This window comes from Oratosquilla oratoria, chromosome 19, assembly GCF_046742065.1.
Source record: "Oratosquilla oratoria isolate Oo_2021 chromosome 19, ASM4674206v1, whole genome shotgun sequence".
In the NCBI taxonomy this organism is placed as follows: Eukaryota; Metazoa; Arthropoda; class Malacostraca; order Stomatopoda; family Squillidae; genus Oratosquilla; species Oratosquilla oratoria.
Genome location: NC_134795.1, coordinates 34,316,457 through 34,329,110, shown reverse-complemented (window position 1 = coordinate 34,329,110; position 12,654 = coordinate 34,316,457). Strand labels below are relative to the sequence as shown.

The 12,654-nt window shown below is 40.2% G+C and overlaps 1 protein-coding gene across 1 annotated transcript in view; it reads left to right on the top strand.

The window, feature by feature from the left end:
* The first annotated feature begins 1,764 nt into the window (after positions 1-1,764).
* Positions 1,765-12,654, top strand: part of LOC143035586 (uncharacterized) — a 408,032-nt gene continuing 397,142 nt past the window's right edge. The window contains exon 1 of the mRNA XM_076202452.1: positions 1,765-2,264. The gene's annotated coding sequence lies outside the window, so the exon portion shown is untranslated. The remainder of the gene's footprint in view (positions 2,265-12,654) is intronic.

Here is a 12,654-nt window from a genome sequence, read left to right as displayed (position 1 = left end):
ATTTTGGTGTTTTATGATTTTTTTGTTTTATTTGACCAAATGACAAGGAATCTTGTCATCAGAGTTTAATGGGAGGTGTCCTTCACCACCACCACCTCCCCTACGACTCCCCTACTTCGGATCGATATTGGTCCTTGCGGGATAGAAGCGTTGGTTATTGCTGTAAATATATCAAACACTCAAGTAAATAGAATAAATGTAACTGAATAAGAACCACTCAAACATTACTCTTCTTCCCCCGCGACATTACCCACAAGGCCAGAAGCGCTGGTAATTGGCGACGAAGAAGAGAAGGCGGCTCTTCCCTTTCCTTGCTTGGAGACGTGGTGCCTCGCGTCCTTACGAAGTCGCGTAAAAGGTTAAATGTTATTAAGCTCATCATCACCTGTTGAGGCGCCGCCGCCGCCGCTCCTCCTCCCTCAGCATCAGCCATGTTTGCGTCGCCATCACAACGTCCCCCTCTGCTCCTTCTCTCTCTCTCTCTCTCCCTCCGACCTCTCCTCTTTTTCTCCTCCTCCTCCTTCCATCCCACTCGCTCTCTCTCCACCTTCCTCTCTCTATCTCCCTTCCCTCGTCGGTCCGCTTGTATATAGTAAACGTCGTTTCGTGGGGCACTGTGAAAGCTCGCATCCAATACGTCATCACTCATGTGACGTCATAATTGAGTGAGGGGGTTGGTTCTTGACTTCTTTACACCCCTTTCCACCCATTTCTCCTTCCCTTTCTTCCTGTACACCCCCTCCTCCTCTCCCCTCCCCCCACCTCTCCCCTCCTCTCACATCATCACTGATTTCCCCTCCCCACTCTTCCTGTTTTCCTCCTCCTCTTCCCCTTTCCTTCTCTCCCCTTCTCCTCCCTCTCCCCTCCACCTCCTTTCACATTACTTCCTTTTCCTTCTCCTCTTCCTCCTCCTCGTTCCCCTTCCTTCACTCCTCTTCTCTCCTTGGGTTACCATTTGGAATGAATGAAATGTCCTGGTGACGCCCAAAACACAAGAAAGAGTGGAAGGGGGGTGGGGGGTTAATCGACATGGGACACTGGAAAGAATAGCAGCCTGACTAAAGGATTTGAGTCAGTTCCCAATCCACCCAAAATAAACAAATAAATAGCATTGAATAAACATGGAAGTAAATAGAAGGAATAGTTATCCCTAGTACCTTTGAAATTAGTGCTGGATAAGCCGTATTCATATATTAATTCAAAATGAGATGGAACCAATGGAAAATAAGAGACGGAGCACCTCGAGCGTAGCTCCCTTCCTACACATTGCAACTAGGTAAATACAAACGGGTCAACTCGTGGGGTCCATGCGAGTGTGCGTTCGCGCGTGCGTGCAAATTGTGTGTGGGGGTGGCAAGGCAGGCCACACAGGCCAGCACGGGCGAGATAGCAAAGTTGCCAAGTGTGTCCTTTTTAGGATAATATGTCCTATTTTTGGAAGCCCCGTGTTCGTTATCATGAAAAAAGGACAACGGGGATACGTCAAGTTCAAGTCAAAAGAAGAACATGCAAAGAGGTTTGATGTTCAGTGTTGTCTGTGAAATATAAAAAGATAATTAGGTAATTTTATAGATACGACATACTATGCGAAATAGTCGTTCAACTTTTTGAAAATAATTTTTCGGGTCATAGCTATTATTGGCCTTTTTATCTGGAAAATGTCCTGTTTTTGTACGCTGTGTAATTTTTTTTTTCTCTCCGACGCCTGGCAACCCTGGGCAAGAGATAGGTAAGGCGATAGACCAACTTAGTTCGGTCTGGGACGCCGAGGGAGTAAGGAGGCAGGCTGCGTCCTCCCACGCTTTCTACTGTTTAAATCACCGCGAGGAGTTTGGAGTTCGTTATTGTGCACGTTTTCGTTCGCGTCATTATCGATTGTCAGTTAATTGGATGACATGTGTTCAGTGATCTCTGAAGTGAGTTGAGTGGCTAAAGTGGATTTAGTGTTCTTGAAAAACAAAAGTTATTACCATAGTACGATCGAAAACAGAAACGACACAACGATTAAAAATGAAATACATTATCGAGGGCATGCGATTCGAATAAAAACGAAATGAAGAACAAAACTCAATTTTACGAATAATTCAAGTCAGTGTATAAATATGTAAAGGAAAAAATGACAAAATGAAATACAATACGTTGATTGGAACCACGCATTACTCATCATCCAACCATGTCGATATTCAATTCTGTGACATTGGGCAGATCCATTTTTTGTGTGGGGGAGGACCGTGCCCTCGTCATGTCGTCTCTTCCTCTACAAGGTAAGCCCAAACACCCACACATGTTCCAGTAGCGCTGGGTACAACTGTGCGTTCCTTAACCTTTCTGCTGGGCAAGGGGAAGTGCCCCGTAACAAAATAAGATGCGGTAACCAGATCAAATGTTAATCGTAAATAATATTGAAAAAGCCACGGGTTGAATAAAATCGCCTGGCGATAGCAGGAATGGAAATGAAGAGTATCACGTAGTACAGAAGGGGTAATTGTCAATGGTGATTTTTAAAAATAAGATTCACAAATGGTTTGTGTTCAATTTCAATGTTCTTAAGTTCTACTTGCATACCCATAAAGTTTTTTCACCTCGGCATTAAAATAAATAGTTTTGCCCGGTAAACCTAGCTAGTTAACCCCATGATGACCCTCAGTATTCTTCAATGGATCTTTAGAACCTATTCAACCACATTAGAATCATCGTTTTATGTTACTCGTAAGAATAATAACACAGTAAACCCTCGGTATAGCGAACCTCTTTTTACACCGAATTTCAGCAATACGAGTTACGAGTATCGACCTTAGTGAGACTTACCATTCATCTGATTTAGCGAACAAGGAGGGCATATACGATGCAAGATGAATGACGGACGGATAGAAAATTTAAATGCGTATACAAATCGATATATGGTTTACTGTAAACTAATTCTAGAGGACGCGGAGAGGGAGACACAAAAAACGACATTTCGGAGAGAATGAATGGCGTCATGTCGGAGAGACCGAAATTCTCTAGAACAATAGAATCGATCGACGAGTTTCTTAACCTCGCACGTATGTCTTATGTAATGCTGTTCGCCAAATGCTGTGGAGCTCATTTCAATATTTCATCGTTAAGCATGCGCAATATGTCATTGTGAAATTGATGGGGGAATGGAGGTTATAGACAAAATAATTCTGTGAAAAAGCACTCCAGTCATCTAGGTAGATTTCATGGGCGTTGCTAAGGTCTGGTACGGGCTGTCCGTGGGCGTAGGAAGGCCACGCCCACAGGGTGTGGGTGTCCCTCGATCAGCTGTTACAAAGGAGATGCAGCTGTGGCGTGTAGATGCTTTCTGTCGTTCAGAAGCATGCACGTGTACAATATATTGCAAGTTCAAAACATGTCTGTGATTTAGTGAACATTCATGAAGTGCCATGTTCTGCTGAAGGGATAGAGGGAAAGGAGGTGAACGAGGGAAAGAGGGAGAGAGAGCGGACAATATAAGAACATTTGCACACATTTGAACATGAATGAAATTAAGATATTGATACACATATTCACACATGCATTCATGAACGCACGCATATTCCTCACAAAAGTAATTCAAGCCAACTTATAATTTCGACCGATTATTTGGTGCTGTAAATATATTATCTAGTTCAGTTTACGTACGTACACACACACACACACACACACACACACACACACACACACACACCTACCCAGAGATCTGCTAATAATGAGCTCTGAGCTCACTGCCGTAGGGTGGTGTTTGGCTGTCTCGAAAAGAGGCTGCAGCAGATCCGAGGTGAATACACACACACACACACACACACACACACACACACACACACACACACACACACACACACACACGCTGAACTGCCACCATAGTGGCCCGCAGTTCTTGGTTCGAATCCTGCCCAGGGCCGAAATTATTTCGGTACCGCTGCGCTTCGGGTCGTTACTCTGACTCTCGTGGGCGGGGAGTTGGGTGTGTGTGTGTGCAAGGTCATAGCATTACCCATAGATCGGACCTACGAGCTCTGAGCTCTCTTCCAGGAGGGAAATAGCTGTCGATCACGAGTCCAACACGTGATCCAAAGACCAAGTGAACACACACACACACACACAGTAGCCAGTTCGAATCCTGCCCAGGGCCGAAATGATTTCGGTATCGCTGTGCTTCGGGTCGTTACTCTGACTCTCGTGGGCGGGGAGTTGGGTGTGTGTGTGTGTGTGAAAGGTCATAGCATTACCCATAGATCGGTCATACGAGCTCTGAGCTCTCTTCCGGGAGGGAAATAGCTGTCGATCACGAGTCCAACACGTGATCCAAAGACCAAGGTGAATACACACACACAAAGTAACTGAAATTCATGTCATCTAGATGTGGTATCGTCTAAAGAGTTTATTCTAGCTGACACATATTATTTTATTGACATAAGAGTAGGGTGGTAAAACGTCATCTGTTGCCAGGCATTTCTATTCATCTGGGAGAATCCTTCGCCTACTCTTATAAGCGGCTGATTCTGTCACCTTTGCCCTCAGTGTTCGGACAGCTTTGGCAAGTGGCAGCCACCTGTCGATGTATTAGATTTCTCTACCTGATGGTGATTTTTTATTTATTTTGGCTATTGTCAGGCGATTTAATTTATTTCCGTGGTTGTATACTGTCATCATTTGATATACATCCATACATGCATGCATACATACATACATACTCGTACATACAAAGGATTACAAAGGCGGAGCATGCCGACAGGAGACCTTTTGATCCATATCTAGGTCGGATGCGAAAAAAAATCATATTAATAATGAAATAATAAATAAAAACTATAATGATGTAAATAACAAATAAAATACATAAATCATTACAGCATCTTAGGTATTTATCTAAATGATTCTTGAAGCTTCAAACTGAACTTCATTGCACTACCTGTGCAGGAACTTTATTCCATTCATTAACTACACGGTTGGCAAAGTTGTTTCTACCCACCTCCAAATTGAATCTATTTCCGGACAGTTTGAGACCATTGTTTCTTGTCTGATTCTCATTCAATGTGAAAATTTGGTCACTTTTGATGTTGTCAATTCCCTTTAAAATATCAGACCTGTATCAAGTCACCTCTGAGTCTACGCTTTTTTAGGGAAAACAGATTCATATGTTTTAGTCGATTTTCGTATGATTTATTTTTGATATTTGGAATCAGTTTTGTGGCTCGCCGTTGTACTTTTTCCAGTCTGTCAATGAGATTCGGTGACCATACGGAAACATCATATTCCAAATGTGGACGAACTAACGATTTATATAGCTTGTTAATGAGTGATGGACTTTTGAAATCAAAAGATCGCGCAATCAGTCCCAGAATCTTATTTGCTTTCTCAGAGGCTGAAATACACTGCTTGGATGATTTGAGGTCGTTACTGATAATTACGCCGAGATCTTTTTTACTATCCACTTTTGTTAACGAATTTCCAAATAACTTGTAATCGTACTTACTGTTATTTTTACCAATGTGCATTACCTTGCATTTACCTGTGTTAAATTTCATTAGCCACTTTTCAGGCCATTGCTGTAATTTATCTAAATCTTCTTGAATATCTAATTGGTTTGAGTGATCATTTGCCACTCCGCACAGTTTTGTATCATCAGCAAATTTGGAAACAGTAGATTCTAGTCCATGGTCTATATCATTTATATATACTATGAATAGAAGTGGTCCAAGAACGGAACCCTGAGGAACTCCACTTGTAACATTTTTCCATCTAGAAGTTTTTCCATTTAAAACAACTCTCTGTTTTCGACCATTCAACCAATTACTAGTCCAACCTAATAGGCTACCACTTATTCCGTGTAAAGCTAATTTAGTAAGTAGTCTTTCGTGTGGGACGGTATCAAAAGCTTTTGCAAAGTCTAGATATATTAAATCTATATTGTTTCTTTTGTCATAACTCGAGATAACTGTATTGTAGAATTCGAATAAGTTAGTTACGCAAGAACGTTTCCGTCTGAAACCATGCTGGCTATCATTTATCAAACGGTTATTTTCTAAATGATGTTCGATAGCATCTCTGATGATAGTTTCCATTATTTTTCCTACGACTGAAGTCAAACTTATAGGCCTGTAGTTATTTGGTTTCTTTTTGTCACCTTTTTTGAATATGGGAGTAACGTTAGCTAGCTTCCATTCTCTTGGGACATCTCCGGATATGATGGATTTCTTGAAAATAATTTCTAATGGAACAACAATCTCATTTTTCATTTCCTTTAACATTCTTGGATGCCAACCGTCAGGCCCTGGTGTTTTATTAACTTTGAATTTGTCTATACACCTTTTAATTTTTTCTTTTGTACATATATATATATATATATATATATATATATATATATATGTGTGTGTGTGTGTGTGTGTGTGTGTGTGTGTGTGTGTATGTATGTATGTATTTGTACAACACTGAATGGGTCCCAGTGATTAGAGATACATTTTAACAACCACAATGCACTTTAATTCTAAGCCATCAAAGGCCGACATGCAGAAATTGAAATACGGTACTGCCAAGGACTCGAACCCAGCATCCTCATGACAAGTGCGGTAGTGACTTACCAACTAGGCTATCAAAATAGTCTAGTTGGTTCGAGTCCTTGGCAGTACCGCATTTCAATTTCTGCATGTCGGCCTTTGATGGCTTAGAATTAAAGTGCATTGTGGTTGTTAAAATGTATATATATATATATATATATATATATATATATATATATATTATAATATATATATATATATATATATAATATATATATATATATACATGCTTCCATACAGTGATATACATGCATACACACATGAGTACGTACCTGCATATATACATGCATACACACGAGTACGTACCTGTATATATACATACATACATACATACACATATGAATATGTACCTGCATATACACACATGAGGAGAGATTGGCTAAACTGGAGTTACCGACTCTGGAGCAAAGAAGAGAGGTAACCTACTGACCATCTACAGAATCATGAAAGGCACAGAAATATTCGATAGAGAGGACCTGTTAAACTGGGACAGGAGAAGCACAAGAGGACATGGAAAAGAAACAAAAAAACATAGCTACAGAAGAGATCTGAAGAAAAAACAGTTTTCCACATAGAGTGGTGGACACTTGGAACAAACTGGACAATGAAATAGTGTGCGCAAAAACATTCATGAGTTTCAGAGCAAACTAGACACTGCGAGATACAAAGGCGGGACACCACGAGCGTAGCTCCCCTTCCCGCAAAATACAACTAGGTAAATACAACATGAATACGTACCTGCACATATACATACATACATACATACATACATACATGTAATCCCTTTTCCCTTTTATAAAGTAGGTGACTGGGTCAAAACATATGCCAACCTTACAGTACATCTGCCTCACGCCCATCCAAGAGCCCATTTGTTGTCCCCCCTTCCATCTGAGTTCTCTGTAGATGAAGGCTTATCCCCGAATCCCGCTATACAGCAAGACAAAGGAATAGTAAATAATAATGATGGTAATAATAATGGCAATGGCATTGAGAAAGATAATAGTAATAATAATAATAAAAGTAATGATAATAGTTGTGATAATAACAATGATGATAGTAATAATGATATTGATATTAATAGCAATAATGATAATAATAGTAATTGTGACTATACAATAAAATACATAACAGTCATGCATTTTTCCTACTACTACTACTACACTAATGCGACATGATTCAAGACATTTAGTGACCTCGCTCATATCCCAGCGGGTTGTGCACTTTTGACCACAGCTGTGAGCAGACGCAGGTTCTCGAGGTCGACTTGGTTGTGAGCATGCGCGGACGGGCGCGTGGGTGTTTACAATTACGAGTTGTAAAATTTACCACCCCCCCACCTACTGTACACGTGCGACCCACACTGTTCCCCTTGCCTGTACCTCTTTATATCTATCTATCTATCTATCTATCTATCTATCTATCTATCTATCTATGTATGTATATATATATATATATATATATATATATATATATATATTATATATGTAACTGAAGGCGGAGGAAGTATACGAGGAATAATGGAAGAATTTTCCAGCCTCAACGTTTCGATCCTTAGGGTCTTGATCACAAAGCTTTGTGATCAAGACCCTAAGGGTCGAAACGTTAAGGCAGTAAAATTCTTCCATTATTCCTCGTATACTTCCTCCGCCTTCAGTTACATTTGTCATAGTTTAAATCAACCCACACACACACACACACACACACACACACACACACACACACACACACACACACACACACACTGTGGCGCTGTGGTTAGAGCTCTGGCCTGCCACTACGGAGGTCCGGGTTCGATCCTCGCCCGGGGCTGAAATAATATCAGTATCGCAGCGCTGAGGGGTGTTACTCCAACTCTCGTGGGCGGGGAGTTGGGTGTGTGTGTGTGTGCAAGGTCATAGCATTACCCATAGATCGGACCTACGAGCTCTGAGCTCTCTTCCAGGAGGGAAATAGCTGTCGATCACGAGTCCAACACGTGATCCAAAGACCAAGTGAATACACACACACACACACACACACACACACACATACATATATACATATATTATATATATATATATATATATATATATATATATATTGTGTGTGTGTGTGTGTTGAGACATTTTGACAGGTTGACGTAAGTGGAGTTGGAATCACAGGAGTCTGTATAGGTGTAAGTGGAGTAGGAAACACAGGAATAAACTCAGACCAAAACTCCTGTGTTTCCTACTCCACTTATGTCATATATATATATATATATATATATATATATATATTGAAAAATTGTGACAGGTTTGAGGAAGGAGGAAGAGAAAGACACGGGTCTAGGGCCGAGTTTATTCCTGCCCGGTCAGGAATAAACTCGGCCCAAGACCCGTTTCTTTCTCTTCCTTCCTCATATATTACAAAGGATTACAAAGGCGGAGCATGCCGACAGGAGACCTTTTGATCCATATCTAGGTCGGATGCGAAAAAAAAAATCATATTAATAATAAAATAATAAATAAAAACTATGATAATGTAAATAACAAATAAAATACATAAATAAATGCATAGGTATAGTTAAATAATAAACAAACAGGTAAATAGTAAATAATAATAAATTGACATATAACTAATAATAAATAAAAATCAGACAGACAAATGATAACAAAACAAAAACAAATAATATAAGATAAATTATAATCATTACAGCATCTTACTTAGGTATTTATCTAAATGATTCTTAAAGCTTCGAACTGAACTACATTGCACTACCTGTGCAGGAAGTTTATTCCATTCATTAACTACACGGTTGGCAAAGTTGTTTCTACCTACTTCCAAATTTAATCTATTTCCGGAGAGTTTAAGACCATTGTTTCTTGTCTGATTCTCATTCAATGTAAAAATTTGGTCACTTTTGATGTTAATTCCCTTTAGAATTTTAAAGACCTGTATCAAGTCACCTCTGAGTCTACGCTTTTTTAGGGAAAACAGATTCATATGTTTTAGTCGATTTTCGTATGATTTATTTTTGATATTTGGAATCAGTTTTGTGGCTCGCCGTTGTACTCTTTCTCTCTTGTATATACATACATACATATGTACAACACTGAATGGGTCCCAATGAACATATTTACATTTTTCAACTACAGTGCACTTTAATTCTATGCCATCAACGTTGAGGAACTCGATGGAGGCATACATGCAAAAATTGATACGTGGTCAAGCTAAGAACTCGAACCCCTGCTAACACGTAGCAAGCGACAGACTTAGCCCATAGCGCTGTTAAGAGACATACAGTGTAAGTTTGGCGTAACTTTCTTATATTTGTATGCTCGAGTTACATACACATACACGAAATTTTTGCGTTCAACCCACCTCCGCCATGATAGTACAATTGGTTGTATGTAACGCGGGAAAGTATTTGTGCAACACCGAATGAATGCCAGTGAACAGATTACAATCAACCACAATTCACTTTAATTCTAATTCGAATCCTTAACTTGACCACGTATCAATTTCTGCATGTATGCCTCCATCGAGTTCTTCGACGTTGATGGCTTAGAATTAAAGTGAATTGTGGCTGATAATATATATATATATATATATATATATATATATATATGTGTGTGTGTGTGTGTATGTATTGTGTGTGTGCGTGCGTGCCAGGGTTGCGGTTGTGAAGGTGTCTGGAGTGTGTTTTGAGCGATTTATTTTTTGAATAATTCTTTGCGGTCCTATTTAATGTGCGATTTCGCACGTTGGCCAGGCCGAGGGCAGCCCTTCAGCACTAAACCAGAACAAATTGTCTGAAGTGGCTCACTTCAGAGAAGGTGCCAACTCTTTCACCAACGAGGGTTGGGGGGGGAGGGGAGGGAGGGTTTACACCGGTACGGAAGGGGTTAAATACGTATGGCACCAATAGTATAAAATGTGTTAATGCCTATCTACACGTTTGTGTGTGTATTTGTTTATTCGTTTTTTTTTTCTTTCTAAATTCGTACCTGCGTGTTTGCGTGTCTGCTTTGTGTGTGTGTGTGTGTGTGCGCGTGTGCGTGCATGTATATGTGTGTGTGTATATGTGTGTGTGTGTGTATGTGTGTGTGTGTGTGTGTGTGTGTGTGTGTGTGTGTGTGTGTGTGTGTGTGTGTGTGTGTGTGTGTGTATGTGTGTGAACAGGAGCCTGGTATCCCAATCGCACCTCATCAGTTCTACTCTTCCTCAAAACCCTTCCATGCTGGGGATGGTGCTGTTGTTCCTCTTCTTGAGGTTCCCGCCGCCGGGGGGGTTTCGTTCGTCCCCGTGGCGCCCCAGGGGGAAGGGGCTAAGCACCCTTCCGTACCGGGTGGCTCTTTTGACCCCCTCACGGGTTAGACTCCAATGGTCGGCAACCTGCGATTTTTTTTTTTCTCACAGTTGCGTGGCTCCAGAAGCTTTTTTCAAAACAAATACTCCATCAAAACTAAGACGTCATATATTGTAACTCTGTACAACTTTTCAGGCAAAATTATATATATATATATATATATATATATATATGATTTTTAGAAACGTCTTTCCTAATCTGACCTCATTTTTTTAATACTGCGGCTCCGACAGCACAAAAAATGATCAAAGTTTATGAAAATGGTTCTTCTAGCTATAAATAAATAAATTAATAAACATAATAGACAAATAGATGTGCAAGTTAATGAATAAATAAATGAAAATATAGAAATAGACGAAAACTACATAAATTGATTAATAAATAGATAACAATAGATACACAGAGAAATTAATAAAATCATCAATCAATTATAAAAAAGTAAATAACAATTATATTTCTAAGAACCTCCCACCATATCTGTACATCTTGAAATGCTCTTTCGTAACCAATTGGAAAAAAATAATGATAAAACTAAAAAATAAAAAATCCCTGGGGGTGTTAAACTACACAATTTGACGGTGTTAAATCCAATGTTAATTAGTTTGATTGACAACTTGACTGCTCGTTAAATCCGGTGATCGTGGTCTTCTTAAAGACGATAGATATATAAATGAATGGTTCACCAAGTAGATAGAAAATTAAATGAATAATTCAACAAGTAAATGAAATAACAATAAATACGGTAAAGAAAAAAATGTGGGCACCACAAGATGAGGCATGAGATCAAATTCTCGCTACTCAGGTTGGTGACCTTCGCAGAAAATATCACACACACACACACACACACACACACACACACACACACACACACACACACACACACACACACACACACACACACACACACACACGCACGCACGCACGCACGCAAACACACACACACACGCATGCGCACACACACACAAACAGATCCTGCCTTACACTAGGACATTAATCTCTTTGGACAAAGTGTTGGTGTTGGGGATATAGTAAAGTGGGTGAACCAGAAATGAGAGAAAAGTGGGACAAAGTGCGAGTGAGTAAATTGCGGAAACGAATCCACAGGAGGAGCCTTAGTTCTTAACCTTTTTACCACCACGCTCCCTCCCTCCCTCCCTTCCCCCCTCCCTCCCTCCCTCCCTCCCTCCCCCCCCTCACGACCCACGCAGCCCCTCTTCCTAATAGTTGGCCATAGTCAACAAGCACCACTACCGTATGGGAAAAAGAACAAAACCGTAGAGTAATTAAAGAAAAACAATAGAATAAATTACAGTAATAACAATACCAACAACACTAACTCTTGCACTAAAGCCAATACAAACAAGACTAACACCACTACTAACAACGGCACCACAAACACCACCGATAACAACACTGCAACCACCATCAACAACAAGAAAAAAAAACAACAATAGAGATTTTTTGTCCTAGTCATTCTATTTGAACTCTATATTTTGGAGAAATTTGAACACTTTTCCCCCTCGGGGCTATCCTCCCACCCTTCTCCCCCCAATTTCCCCAGTAATTACTCCCTCCTCCTCCTCCTCCTCCTCCTCCTCCCCCCAGTCGAAAACCAACTGCGCAAAGTACATGTATTACAATGTAGATTGTTTTCTAACTTCCCCTTGATCTATAGCACGTATATACAAGTATTTATGTGATGTCAATTGGATCACGTGATGGACTCGTGATCGACCTTTCGGATGAGAGCTCAGAGCTAATATACGG